This window comes from Scomber japonicus, chromosome 10, assembly GCF_027409825.1.
Source record: "Scomber japonicus isolate fScoJap1 chromosome 10, fScoJap1.pri, whole genome shotgun sequence".
Classification (NCBI taxonomy): Eukaryota; Metazoa; Chordata; class Actinopteri; order Scombriformes; family Scombridae; genus Scomber; species Scomber japonicus.
The window spans coordinates 19,316,650-19,331,739 of NC_070587.1; the positions used below are offsets into that span (position 1 = coordinate 19,316,650).

Below are 15,090 nucleotides of genomic sequence, written 5' to 3' on the forward strand. Positions count from 1 at the left end.
GTAAATGAACATTTAACTGATAACATCATGTGCTGCTGCAGGCAGTGCTAACACATCTTAAAAGTGTTAATATAAAATAAAGAATCATTCTGCAAATGACTGATTGGTTGGAAACAGATTCTAGGATATTTTAGGAGGAATTTAGTAAAATTTCCAGAAGAGCTGCAATAATGTATAATGAATTAAAAAGAAATCAGGAGTAACATTAGTGACAGCCAGCGACTGATATGCTCCTGCTGGCAGGTGTAGAAAAGTTTCATATTGGTATCTAAGAAGTGATTTGACCTCCTTTAAATCACATCTGTCATAAGGTAATTGGTGTATGGCCTCATCGAATACAATAAGGCAAAGTCCTTTTTAAAAAGATTTCAATCTGTGGAAAACATAATCTACAGACTAACTGAAGGAGCTGCTCAAAGAATTTTACTTGTGAAATAAATGCTTTTTCAAAATCCTGACAGCATTGTTATATACACTATGTCGTATTTACCAATAAAATTAAACTTTGTCACTGTTATATTCTGGTTGAAACACAAAATATGTCGGCTAGGAGTCATTCATGTAATAAAACAATCCTTTTAAAGACTTTGAATTTTGACAAAAACCGGTGGCAGTCCAAAAACAATCACTAATGTTTTGTTTATGGCCTCATATTAACGTGTGATAATACCTTTCCCTAACCTTTAATTACATCTTAAAAAGACAAATATATTGCTGCTAGTTGACTCTGTGTGAATTCAAGGTAAAAGAAATAGAGTTATTTCACCTTCTCTCAGCTGTACAAATAATCTTGATCAATTTGTAGCTAACCACGAGCCTGTAAATGCCCAGTAGTGCAAGAGTAGTTATTATCCCACTACCTTGTACCCCCTACATGTTGACCATATGTTGCGTTGAGCCCGTTTCATTCCCATGGTAGACCTCCTGACTGCCTTGCCGCGTTCAAATGGACGTGTTAAGCTGTTTAACATGCAGTCGGGGAATAGAGTAAATTGTGGGATTTCCAGCTTTGTGCCACCGAGCGTCTGCGGCTACACGCTCGCTAAGATGAAGACGTATGCAGAGTTATTAGTTTCTCCCTCTGCGTAATTCTGTGTAAACCGTTCCATTTAGTTCAGTCACAGGCCGATTTTTGTTCTTCTAAAGCCGAGCACAGCGAATGTGTTTATTTGCTCCCGCTGATGTTCACAAACATATTACAGCAGGAGCAAACAAGCTTGGGTTTAAACACAGCTTCTCCTTTAATGAGAGGAAAGGCTCATGTTTCACAAGCCCTCCAGCCTTGAAAACCACCACCCCTTCTCCCAAGTGCTGCAAAAGCATCAGGCTTTGACCAAGCGTCTAAGCGTTACGTACACACAGGCACACACAGACACACACAGACACACACATAGATGCGGAACTTCAATGTGTCTTTAAATGGGACTACTAAATACAGCCCCCCCCCCCCCCCCCCCCTCCGGTTTCACAAATCATGCGGATGGAGGAACTGTGCGCTGCCAGTGCCAGCCACTAGTGACAAATCGGCCCTGTGTGTGCTTTCATTATTGACTGATCACCAGGCCATCCCTCCTCTTGACTAAAGAGCAGCAAACACAAAGAAACCCCCAGATACAAGCTCATTAAGGCCAGAGCCACACATGCACGCAAGCCTGCTCCCCTGCCCAAACTTTTCACGTTTGATGATATTTTATCTGTATCTACAGCACGTTACTAATGGATGACCGTGTTTCAGGTATAATGTGTAATGTGATTACCTGTTTTTTTTTTTTGTCTTTAAGGGGAGGGGGCGACCTAGAAAAGTGAGATTATAGTGTGATTAAGCTTTGAATTCTCATGTGGATACTAATGACGGGGGCAACATTTTGCTTAACTAAAAGTTTAGGGGAATTTTTATGTGTAATCACCATTTATTATTTGAATTAACACAAGACTATATTGGGGATGCTTTTTTTTTTACATTATGAAATTTGGGTTTCATTAATTTCTCTTGTGGTCACAAACACTTGGGTCTCCTTATGGCATGGAGTTTTGCAGGTTGAGTTTATTGCCGTTTTCTTTAGAGCATCGGTTCAGCATATTGTTTGTGTCTTTTTCCTTTCTCCTCTTTACCTTTTAAAGAAAAAAAAGAAAGAAAAAAATCTCCCCTCACTTGCCATCGATTGCCGTGTTTTCCTTGTTAAACTTTCAGACTGGAAGATTACCTCGGCTCTGACGCTGAGCGAATGGATGCTCTGCACCCTGGCTGTCCACCTCACTTTAGCTTCAGCCTACTGCCGTTGGTCTCTCCTCAGGAGCGAGGGGAGGGAGTTGTTGATAGTTAAAGATCATATTGTTGTGGCATTTAATTAACAAATGCAAATGCGAGGCCGGGACACATTGGAACCCTTGACCATGCCGCCAATCAAACCTGAGTAGGCTGGTCAGTGCCTCGCTCATCATCGCCAAACACTTTATAGGCTTTCTGTCTGCGCCTTGCCATTTTTCTCACTTCCTCTGGACGTCTGTTTCTTTACCTATCTATCCGCCTATCTGTGTCTTTATTTCAAAACACACTGATCTGTCTTAATTCACATGAGAAGAACTCTTAAGTTGCAAAAACAGCAGAAAAAACACAAATTGGCTGTTAGCATTTGAGATAAGATTTCTCATATTTAATTGGTTAAAAAGAAATTCCTCCAGCATGTGAGACAGCAGATTCTTGCGTTTCCTCCTGGCGTGTTTTGTCCACAGTGGGGCTCGGCCACTTAATGAGCCTCCTCCTCCTCTCCTCCATCATCTACCAGAAAAAGGCCCTGGATGCAGCATTTCCACCCTCACGCTCTCTCTCTCTCTCTCTCCATCCTCCCCAAAGATGCAATGGACATCCAGTGCTGTTGTAGGTGTTAAATTATGCATAAACAGTCTAAATGCTTTGAGGCATCGGTTTAATATCTCAGCCCGGGCTTTAGAAGCAAGGATTGTCCTCTTGTGGACTGCCGTTTTATGATTATGGGTCATAAGCTGCCCGTTTCCTCGTGTCACTTCAGGAATTCGAACAAAACTTCAAAACTGTTGCTTTCTCGCAAACACGGAAAGTTTGCAACGTGCTTAAGTTTGTGCTCTCTGTGGAGGAGGCTATATTGTGTTTTTCTTTTTTTTCCCTCTCCCTCCTTCCCTCCCTCCCTCCCTCCCTCCCTCCCGCGTCTCAGTTTCCTTGACTTTGTGTTGGAGAGAGTATATATAGTCATGATTTCATGTTGGGTGTTGTGTGTGTGATTTGACTGTTAACAGGATGGGGCTGGATCATGTCAGGGTTTTTATGTCCCCCCCTGTCTTGTGAGATTGTCTGGTCTGTTCCCAGAATAGCCCATCAGTTCCGCCCTGCGTGGCTCATCCGCTGTAATGTGCCTTAATGCCCGGGCCTGTATGAGTAGTGTGAGGCCTGGCAGTGACAGTGGAGGAGCATCTTAGCTTGCTGCTTATCCAGAGAAAGCCGTCACTTAACTCAGCCCCTCTATTGTCTATCCACACCCCTCTCCTTCTCCCCTGACGTGATTCTCTATAATCCTCCAACAGATTCTGGTTAGAACTCCCTGAGAACTATTTTTATGTTTTTTTTTCTCCCCTCCCCTACTCCCATTTAAACATTAATGGTTGTTGCAGATGAAGAGAGGGATCCCTGTGAGGATGATTATAATGTCACTCCACTGATCTCCCGCCGCCCCGAAATAATTGTACATCATCGGTTCATAACGTGTCAGAGGGACACGTTGGTGGCGTGCAATTAAAACCGCAGAATATAATACACCAAATTACTGCCTGTCAGGCCTATGAACAACACACTCGGTATTTGAGTTACACTTAATCATCACGTACATTAGCGATTTTGCTAAGATCCCTCCACCCTACCCCCTCCGCTCATACAGCAAAAGCGTGAAGCACACTGCTCCTTAGAGGCTGAGGGATTGTGTCTGTGATACAACAGCTTTAGGGGGAGCTACGCATTCATGTTAAGAGTTGGACCTTTTGAAATCTCACAATGTCCTAAATCATTTAGCTGTGTGCGACCGAGAGCGTGCACCATGTGTTGGCAGGGACTGGAAGCAGGAATTCTGAATTCATTATCCACCCCCCAACAGATGTAAACACTGAATATTTTTCTCAAACAAGTCAGATTCAACTAATCTCGCGTGTTTGCGTATTTCATTAGTAGTTATTTATTTTTATTTCATCAACCCTTTGGTGGTTGTAAATATGCACTTGCAGGCATGTAAAATAAGAAAATATAAAAATGAACTACCACCAATATTACTGAGATGTGTTTAGCACTATTTGTACTTGAATATACCTGAAATACTTCTTATCAGGTTGAAAAGGTGGATACATCCGTGCCCACCAGTGTATCCCTGAACTATTCTTTAGATTAAATGGCATCCACATATCCATGCAGCTGCTCTTTTTTTATGCTGTATTTAGATCTTTATAGTCCCTTTTTACTTGTTTTGATCCATCTGAGTAATTTGCGCTCATCAAACACAGGGCCCGGGATTCATTCTCATCAGGAGGATGTATTAATGTTTACTGCTTTGGACACAGTAGAGTTTATGTCTGGGAACATGGTCCTTGTCAGTCAGCGTAGTACCCTTCACCAAAATAAACACATTTTGCTCTGATGCATTTAACTAAATTTAGTATGCCATTATCGGAAATGAAATAAGTAACGCTAAAGGTCATTTGGAAAATAATGCAGAAAGGCTGGTCTGGAAAGGTTAAGTATGTGACGGAGCTGTTCTGATGATAACGAGGGCTGCGTATGGCTTGGAGAGCTCGGCGTTCTGGTTTGACTCGGCACTCTGCGATCGCTCTTTATGACCGAGACAGCTTTACAGCCCGTTACCCCCCATAACACGATAAAGCGCAGCATAATGGATTGGATGTGTTTAGTAGCCTTGGGCTGATGTTTGTAAAATTAATGTTTTTTGCAATAGAAACACACTCATGCACAGGCACACATGCGCACACAGAGAAAAAGGCAAGAGAGGGAAAAGAGAGGCGAGAGAGAAATCAATTCTAGACAGCATCGATATATCAATATAAATTCAGAGGTGTACATTTTTACAGTTTTTATACTTGTTTCAGAGCTGAATAGTCAAAGTTTATATCCCCCACATGTGACACGTCATCTCAGACATCTCTCATCTGAAGCGATGACAACAAACATATGGCTTCATTAGTCGAGTTTGGATTATAGACTTAATACTCAGCAGAAAGGCAGCGAATGCTCAGCGGCAGCCATGCAAACATTAAATTTGTGTTCCAAATTACACAAGTACTTGAGGGAGATAAAGTCTGTGTTTGGTCAGTCTCGTGTTGGGGAAAGGAGGCTTTTTTGAAGAGTTTGAATGGGACTCCTGCTCAGCATTCACTGAGCGCCAGAGACAAAGAGAGAAATCGCTGTCAGCATATCAGTCCCATTAGGTTTTAATAACAATCTCATATTCTTTAGTGGACCCAGAACAGGGGCCTCAGGGCTTCATAATCAAAGCATTTACCCTTAATCAAAGGCAAACAAAAACAAACACTGGGTCCAGACAATAAACGGCAAGATCAGTAGTTAATCCAGGGAGCCAACACAGCACAGCTCTTGTGGACTGTCTGACTTAAAAGGCTATTGTCTGCAATGTATGATTTCACTACCTTGTTCATTAAAACAGTAAACTTTGGCCTTTTTTGCAGCTCTTTATCACTTTTTGTTTCTGTGAATACTCAATTTGCAGAACTTGAAATGTACTTTATTTAAAATTTCACACCATCTCGTTGTACTACACGGACAGATAATGAGTACCAATAAGTCGAAGTAGCGTTTTTTGCCTTAAAAGACCATATCTAGTAGCATTTATACACTTTGGGTTTACAGTACTCTCTAACAATTAATATCAGCTGACAAAAGCCAATAAACTCCACACAGTAGAAAAACTTCAGGACAAAGTATTTTCCCCATTTACTGAAAACCAGATCCCACGCATAAGAAGTACAAACTTTATCTTTAAAGTAGTTGAATTGTTGTAGAAATATTGCTGAACAATCCATTCTATCGAGCTAATCATGTCATAGGTATATTGTAGGAGGTAAAAAAAAAAAAAAGAAGAGAGGGAAGTTAATGAGTGATTAACAACAGCAATTAAAAGATGAAGAGAAAGGCAGATGAAAAAAAGGGGTGTAATTAAAATATCAGTCCTCTCATTGTCAGAAGTGCGAGTGTCATCCATTGTGCACTTATTAAAAAGCTGGGTGGAGGGGGGAAGGAGCGAACAGCGCTTAATTCCAGCAGCCCAAAGTGTCTGGTAATCTGCCCATGGATGGAGCTCGGAAAGGCTGTAACTCATGTTTAAGTGTTGGGGCCGTGTCATTGCAGGTTCACAGTCATGCATTTCTGTGTTGACATCCATCGGGGCAGGGGATATTTGGCAGTCAGGAGTAATTTAACTTAATTAATGGGATGCATATTTGATGGAGGAATAAAATATCCCGGCTCAGCAAAGTGGAAAAGGGGAAAGATTTAGTAGGAGTTAAAGGTGGAGGGGAGAGTAATTTGTGCATTCAGTTACTGGCTGCTTGAGAGAGAGAGAGAGAGAAAGAGAGAAAGAGAGAGAGAGAGAGAAAGAGTCTGGGCTGATAAAGATGGCAACCGTGAGACAGGAGGAAGCGACGGGGAGGATGAGAGATGGATGGTTGACACAAAGCTGAGCTGATGTGTAGAGGGGAATGGGCTGTCCCTCCATTGAGAGGGCCATCAGACTGACAACGCTTGATTTAATTGATATCCGGACTGAGCCCTTTCTCAGTGCAAACAGACACATTACGCTGGTTTGCAAACTTGTGGCAGAGCCGCCGGCTGCCAAGGGCCTTTTTAATATTCATGAGGGGGCTTTTAAAGGCATTCGGCAACGGTCTCCTCCCTCCGCCGCCGCCGCCACCACCCGTTCTCAAGCATGTCTTTACTACCTACACACAAACAGACAACACACTTTACCTTGCATACACTCACACACACAGCAGACACGCAACACGCTGGTTCTCCCAGACAAACCTGTGGCCTGACGAAAAAGCTGTCACGCTGCTCTTAATCTCCCCTGGCACTTTTTAATTGACTTCCTGTAGGTATAGATTATTTTCATGGCGAGTCTGCCACCGAGATGTTTGATACCGTCCTGGAGACTGGCATCTGGGATGCTTGTAGCTCACCGGAGATGATGCTCCTATCTCTGTCTCTGTCTCTCTCCCTCTCCTTCTCGTCGCCCTCTCTCTGCGTGATGGCCAGACTTATTGGGGGAACAGGGGAGAGGTAAAATGCAATCAGTCATTGCCATCATCATAATTGAGCTGATGTACCTGCTGGGAGTGCTGAGGAAATGTTGGCTTGGTTGTAAGGGAGGCTCTTTGTGTCTGACTGAAGCTGTTAGTAGTATTAGACCGATATACGGTTAAGGTATCGGCCCTCTGTTAAAAATTGGACGTCAGCCAGTCTGTGCTGTCCGACTGATGTGATGGATATGATGCAGCTTGGCTGATTACATACTGTATTTACTGTAGAATTAATCAACACTACACTTGTCATCTGCGGGAAGCCCTCGAGTCTAATGAAACAATTTGATCACAATCCAAACAATTACATGGATTTTGATTAGTAGGTTAAGTCAAGTTTATTTGTGTAGACCAATTTTACTTGTGGTGCCTCATTGAGCTTTACAAGCCCATAAATCAGCAAGTTCTAACCCAGCTTAACACCAGGAAAACTCATCAGATGGGTGTCCAACGGGAGATTTAGGTAGGAAAAAGTAGTAATCAGTTGTAAAAGTTACTAGAAATCCAACAGTGAGTTTGTAATATTCTCCATACCAATGTCTATTGTCCGGACGTGGTGTCCAAGGCTTGTTCCACCCTAACAGAAATGACATTTTTCCAGAAAACACTGAGTCGTTGTAAGTTTTCAGATATTTTGGCTCTGAAAACGGCGACATTTAAAGTTATGAAATACTGGCACAAACTGTCAGCTGTCAGTGGCTCCAGTCCAAACAACATTGTTAGTGATACAAGCCTTCGTATCCATCGCTACGCCAAATAGCGCTCTCGCTCTGTGTATCACATGTGGTCTGGCCCACACATGCTGATACCAGACACACGAGCGCACAGGCCTTCCTCCTACACACACCCATCTATTTACACACTCTCACATAACGCACACGCACACACTTTATGACACTACGCCGTACATACTGCAATGTAGTTAGAACGGGCAGCGTATCCGTAACCTCATGTCTGTGGTTCTTAAAGGGGGTATTTTCAACCCATGAAGATTTATAAAAGGGATTATTTTGATTGACAGCACTATAATAAGGACAGTTATATGACTTCTAAAGACAAAACTCTTCTCAGATGGTGCTCTTTAGCTGTGATCTTTAAAAATATGGTTCCATTTTCTAATTTAGATCTATTGGGTTACATAAAATGTCTATACTCCGGTTTTATAATCTGTCCCATTAAGTCTACCACTTGTTTCAGTAGGCTTACTTGTTAACTTTGGCCCCTCATGCTCTGTAGCCCATCATGTGCTAGCATCCTTCAGGCTTAATATCATAAGATCCCCATGATTCTCAGATTTATGAAGTGATATTGACCATTGTCTATGCGAAACAGATAATAAGCAGTGATATATGGGTGACATTAGTGATGAAATTACATCAACCTTAACAGGCTATTGTATTAACACACCTAGCTGGATCCCACTCCTCCCCGCCGCCCGTTTAATTGATTAATTGCTGACGTGGATGGATGAGGGGTTGCGGGTCCTGAATCGGTGGCTGATTGCTAGTCAACCATAAACAGGAGCAGCCACAGTGGGCCCTCAAGGGCAATATTCATGCTCCCCAACCTTATGGTGATTCCTTATCCAGCTCTGACAAGAGGAAAAATATTCGGCCATAAAAACGCTGGTATCACCGGCCTGACATATAAAGCCCTCAGTCACTCCCCTCTCTCTCTCTCCCCTTGCCTGCGTTGCATCTCCTTTAGCTCTCAGCCGCTCAGCACACCCGTCGGACTCTGAAATCACCCATCCTCCATCGCATGTGTAGCTACAGTCCCTCAGGTAGCCCCTGCGCCTCCCAGCTTTAAATATGAGCAAATAATGGCGGAGTGAGTGATGCTGCCTGTGTCCTTGACTTGGATCCTCTGTGTGCTATAGCCACATCTCACTGTCTCCGAGCCCCGTGGGACGCATAAAGCACCCCTGTAGAAAAACTCCCAAGGCTTGTCGGTGGCATCGGTGGATGGATGCAGGGATGCAGAAAGGCAACGAGGGTCTTTGTGTGTGTGTGCGGACTGTGGAGGGGGATAGATAATGTTTACACTGCTGTGCTTTTAATGAGAGGGGCACTGTGTCCGATGTGTAACCTGTTAATGTGTTTGCATTTCCGATGTGGCGCAACCGAGTTATTGCAACGTTATACTACATATCACATCTCTTTTTATGCCCTAATGTTTGCTCGCCTGCGTCTCCCGTGGCCCTGGTTGCTGATGTTGGGTTTAGTGGTGGAAGAAGTTAGGATCAGGCTTCTGCGGCTGCCACTAAAATCTCCTCATCAGCACAGTTGCCACCAAATCGTGCCGAAGCTCCTGGCAGGGGCAGATGGGGGTACATTTTCGAGGAGGATAAATTATAAAGAGTGAGGAAATAAGGGAGGGGGAGTTGCTTGAACTCCAGTCTGGTATCCACAAGTGTCAAACCTGCAGGAAAGAGAAGCAGACATGTGGCCCTAAATGTAGAAGACCCTATTGTCAACCACACATTCTTTGCTCTCTCTTAACATTGCGCCACATTAACCCCTGTGCCACTGAGCCCCTACAGACTGAGGCGTAGGTCCGCACCCCTGCAGCCGGCCGTGAAAACGCTGACGCATCGATTACCCCGCAGGAGAAAGCGTTGAGCGTGATGAAGAGCAGCGCGCCGTGTGAAGAGGAAGCATTTATTCATTTATTCTGTTTATTCAGCAAAACAAACAGAGGTCAGGATTATGCTGCAACACTGATAGCTGTGTGTCTATTACAGTTAAATTTCAAATTAGGGGGTTCACTCTGCCCACTTTTATGGTCATTTCAAAGCCTGCCTGCTGTCTTCCAAGCCCCCCAGCAAAATCTGATTACTTCGACTTTTTACAGGCTACATAAGCTTCAAGTGAAGCCAAAAAAACTAATTTGTTTCTTTGAGTTCAGTTTGGAGCTCACAGAAACAGTTGCTGGCTGCTTCTGACTTGCGGTCTGTTTATTGGACATTAGATGGCGCCATTCAACTTGCTTGAAACCCACAGTCCAAGATTTCATATGCAGAATGTGACTGCCTGGTGTGTGGTACATGTGGATCTCTTGCATGAATGAAATGCAATTAAGATTCTATTCGTTCTGTTGAAAGGTTTGTTCAAATCTGCGAGTCTTTAAACATTTATCTCAATTGATATTTGTCATTTCTAAATAAAATACAAGTGGAACATGTATCAGGCGTAATTGTGTAGGTTACTGGCAATGTCAGAACTGGGGGAGGATTGTTAATGAAGTGAAAGTTTGTTTTAGACAAAGCTGGTTTCTTTCACATTACAAGCAAATTGCACAATTAGTTAAATGTGTTGATTCCTATAAAGGGAGATGGCTTATTTAAATATATTTGAGAGTCTGATGCTCTCTGGTGTGGTACTTTCAAAAGTAAAAAACATTTTGTGAAAAGAATACTTCCCTATCTTTTTAGGGTGCAATGGAGACTACCTCAGTGGGTGTTAGTGCAGTTGTAAATGAGCGGAGTTGGAGGCTGGGCTTGTGGCAGGGCAGACGTAGCGTTCAGAGGGGTGTCCCTGCCGGTGCTGCTTTAACTAGGACAAGCCTCTCTATACCGGTGGACCTCAGGGGCCGATCAGCAGGTCTCAGGAGAGGCTCCCTGCTCCGCCGTCTCACCAGGCCTGTCACGAGGGGGCTGATGCTGGGCTGGCTGGCTGGCTGGCTGGCTGGCTGGCTGGGTGTGGGGCTGCTGCGATGATGGTGGTGGTGGTGAGTGGGTGGGGGGCTGACATGCCGAGAGGGCAATTACAGCAAGGACAAAGACTACACAGTGATAAGTCCCCACAGCACCCTAATGAAGAGAGCAGGTTAGCCTGTTAAGAGGACTGGGGAAATGAGCATGGCCTCAGTGCGTGTTTGTTTGCGCGAGTGTGTTTGTGTCTGTTTAACCTACCCGAGGAGGATACATTTTCTGAGGTCATGTTGCTACCATGCTCGCTAACCTCACTGACGGATGCCTTCCCAAGCCGGTGTTTTCCCCTCTCACAGAGCAAAAAGCAAACAACGACACGAAACTGGAAACCAGTGCATCTTTAGGGAATTGTATTCCTGTGGCTGCAAAAAGCAAGAAAGAAAGTCCCGATGCAAGCTATTAATGAAAATGAAATCTTTAAAATATCATGCCTTCGGTGGGTAATTGCTGCACATTAGCGGATCTACGATTTGTTTTTATCACCACTTAATTATTTTTTTTAATAATATCACACTTAAAAATTCAGTGCGTTATATCCTACATTTCTTTACTTGAAATAAATTGATGAGTCTGTAGGTAAGGGTGTAGATAATGTATTCTGGATAAGAAACAAAGCAAAAAAAAAAAAACATAAAAAAGAAAATGGCAAAACGGATCATTTCCAGAGAAAAGATGAACTGCTTTCCTCTTTTGGTCACTTTTGCATATCCAGCCTGGATGTGATTATAACCAAATCGCGTTATCAGGCAACAGATGCCAGATGTACCAATACTCTCTTCTCTTTATTTCTTTCTCTTTTCTTTTCTTCTTAACCTTTTTTCTTTGGGGGGGGGCAGAGAGAGAAAGAGAGAGAAAGAGAGAGAGATGGTGTGTACCTGATACTGCTGTGTTGGCACACCCGTCTGGGATCTGATAAGAGAGCCTCTGGAGCGGTGCTTATTCAAATCAGTGCATGTTCACAGTGAATAGGAGCAGGTAAAGGCAATAAGATACAACGTGATAACCTTTCTGGAGAGGAAAGAGAGAATAGTTTTACACTCTGTTTCACAGCTCTGCTACACCACATGAAGGATTTTCAGCAAAACCTAATTGATTTGCTTTATCCTGATTTTTTTCTTTTTTTTTTTCTTTAACAAAACACTAAAAAACAAAAACATTTTTTTCACTAGTGCGACTTAGGAGAGACATTGCGGGAGTTCATACAGTTTTGTAATGCATCAAAGTGATTTTATAGTCAGCTTTTCTTATTTGCTTTGTAAATTGACCAGCTTTCAACCTCCTCATTGACCGTTTTCGACTGCTGTTTTGGCGCTACTTGTAAGTGTGCGTTTGTGGAATGGTCTTTGTAAGATAATGTGTGTGTGTGTGTGTGTGTGTGAGAATGTGCAGTTTCCTGTTTATATTAGATACATATTCAAATGTCATATAATCAATTAAATTTTTAACATTCACCCACCATAATCTCCTTTAGACCCACTCTAAGATAAAAGCAGAAATATACTCCGGATCGTGTGTGTGTGTGTGTGTTTGTGTGTGTGTGTGTGTGTGTGTGTGTGCTACTTGCAAGCCTGATTGTGTGACAGCCCGCGTATGTCCGTGTATATGTCACAAACATAAACATCACATTAAATCAATTTAATTTAATCACACTGATCTGCAGTGATCAGTTTTAAAGCCACTGTGCAGAAATCTGAAGTGAGGCTTAAAGCTTAATTGCAGAGTGGAGGGTGGTGTGCCAGCAGTCTCAGGGGGTGGGTGGGTATGTGTATGTGTCTATGTATGTGTGTGTGTGTGTAGAGGGGGGGGAGTTTGTAACATATGTTGCGTGCGCTCAGTGCAAGACTCAGCAGTGATAGTTAAACATTGGGGTGAAATGCATCCTCCAAGGGCCTCCGTGTTAATGTGTTTGGCTTGTACTGAACTCTGTACATCCCTGCGTTTAAAACTACGACGTCGTAAACCCATCGCCCACACTGAATATATTTTGATGTATATTTGAAATTATGAAGAAAATTGAAAAATTACTACAGTAATAACAGTAATTACTGAGACTAATAATTACGATGCTCCTGTAATATAAATTTCTTTTTTTTTTTTATTTTTTTTTTTAGTTAATTTACCTTTTTTTTTTTTTAAGTGCAATTTAGGAAATTATTGTTTATGTTTGCCTTGTTAAATCTTACCACTGTAATTGGCCGTTCAGTTGAATAGAATGCTGTACAGTATGTTGGAATTTCATGTTGTTGTTTGAAAAGTGTTTTGTATGTGTGTGTGTGTGTGTGTGTGTGTGTGTGTGTGTGTGTGTGTGTGTTTTAGTGAGGAAGACACAGAGAAAAAGACAGAATGTGCAGAATGTGATTTTTGATGCAGGTCTTGCAGCCAGAAAATGTGTGATGTGATGTGTGGTCACAAAAATATGCACATTAAAAATATATAATTATAAATAACTTGTATTTAATATGCATGTAAACATATTTCAATACGTTTTCTGACTTGATTTATTACCATTACAATTTTTTGGATCCAGTAGATATTGATAATGCACGACTCTGATATGCAGTGTAATGTAGTAAACTATTGTGCAGCTCATTATGGTCAGAGATCTAATGTACAGGCTTTCTTACTAAATGAATCTCTTCTCTGTTTTCATATTGACTCTCCCAGTATGCAGCCTACCAAGTGAACAAGATAATGAAACACCCCCTTTTTTCCCCTTTGCAACCAAACACTACTAATCTAATATATTAGTCACCCATGCTCGTGTATGGGTGAGCAATTATTCTAAAAAGTTTCCACGCCGTGCCGAGGTGACAAAGGGAATATGGGCAAGGAGGACCACAGACGCATTTGACGGCTGCTCGGTGATGCTGACGGGCCAAACGGTGGTGGGAACCCGCCACTTTTAATCATGTGGAGGGTGACGGCTTTCATAAGAGCATGCGGCGACTGTGACAACTCTAATAAGGAGAGGTGACAGGGAAACTTTCAGTGTTAGCGGCAAAACAGAGGGGGAAGGTCTCCTTTTTTTTTATGCATGTGTTGTGTTTTTTTTTTTTTTTTTGTTGGTTGAGTATAAGAGACGAATTTCACAATCTGAGACTGGATTTGTGGTGAAAGAATGTCAGCATTAATAAAGGGCTTTTGGGACAAGGTCACACGGGTCCCTGTACAGCAGAGCACCCCGAGTCTGTTTGTGGCTTTGGAGATAGGCAAACATGCTAAGACGTCTCCTTGTGCATAAGGTAACCGACTGGAGTTTTGCCTGTCAATGTCTCATTGCATAGTCTAATTTATGATTCTTCAGCCTTTTTTATTCAAAGACAATCTCAGCTCTAGAAAAAAAGAAGCAAAAAGGAATGATGCTTTGAGGATATAATTAAAGATATCGTTCAAAGAACAACTTTTTGCATATTTGAATTATTACTGTCGTTAAAAACCACACAAAATATGGAAATACGATTGCCGGAAGCACATAAATCAATGATCAGCAAGGCCTCAGAGCCCAATAAATATGGGGAGTTAAATACTTTAAAATGCAAATCACATCTGAAAATTTGCATATGGGTGAATTTAAAGGAAGTGTGCTTCCTTAAGACCCTCTGAGGTAGAAACGGGTGGAGCTGGAGGGGGTTCGGGGAGGGTGGGGGGGAGAGAAACAGACAGGCAGCCGGAGTGGTTTTTATTTTTTTCACATTGTCATTGGTCAAGTTGTTGGATCGTTCTAAATGATAGCAGCTGAAGTGGGCTGACAGACACGACTGCATCTCTTTTGTGGATCCAGAAAGTGCCTTAAGTGATCTGAATAATTAGGAGTTAATTATTCTTCATCCATCTAAATCAGAAAAGGACAGATATGGGAATGGAATTCATAATTTTAGCCCGACGTCCTGTCTTGTTCTAATGTGGTAAACTAAAGTGACTGTGAATAATACCTACTGACCTTCGAGTAATTACGCCTCGCCTGGCAATTTGCTTGCTGTTGCTAATTGAGGGTATTGATTCAGTGAGATTCATATTAAAAATACATATGT

At 42.4% G+C, this 15,090-nt stretch overlaps 1 protein-coding gene across 1 annotated transcript in view; it reads left to right on the forward strand.

The window, feature by feature from the left end:
- znf407 (zinc finger protein 407) overlaps positions 1 to 15,090 on the forward strand; it is a 149,631-nt gene that overhangs the window by 13,644 nt on the left and 120,897 nt on the right. The gene's annotated exons all lie outside the window — the stretch shown is intronic.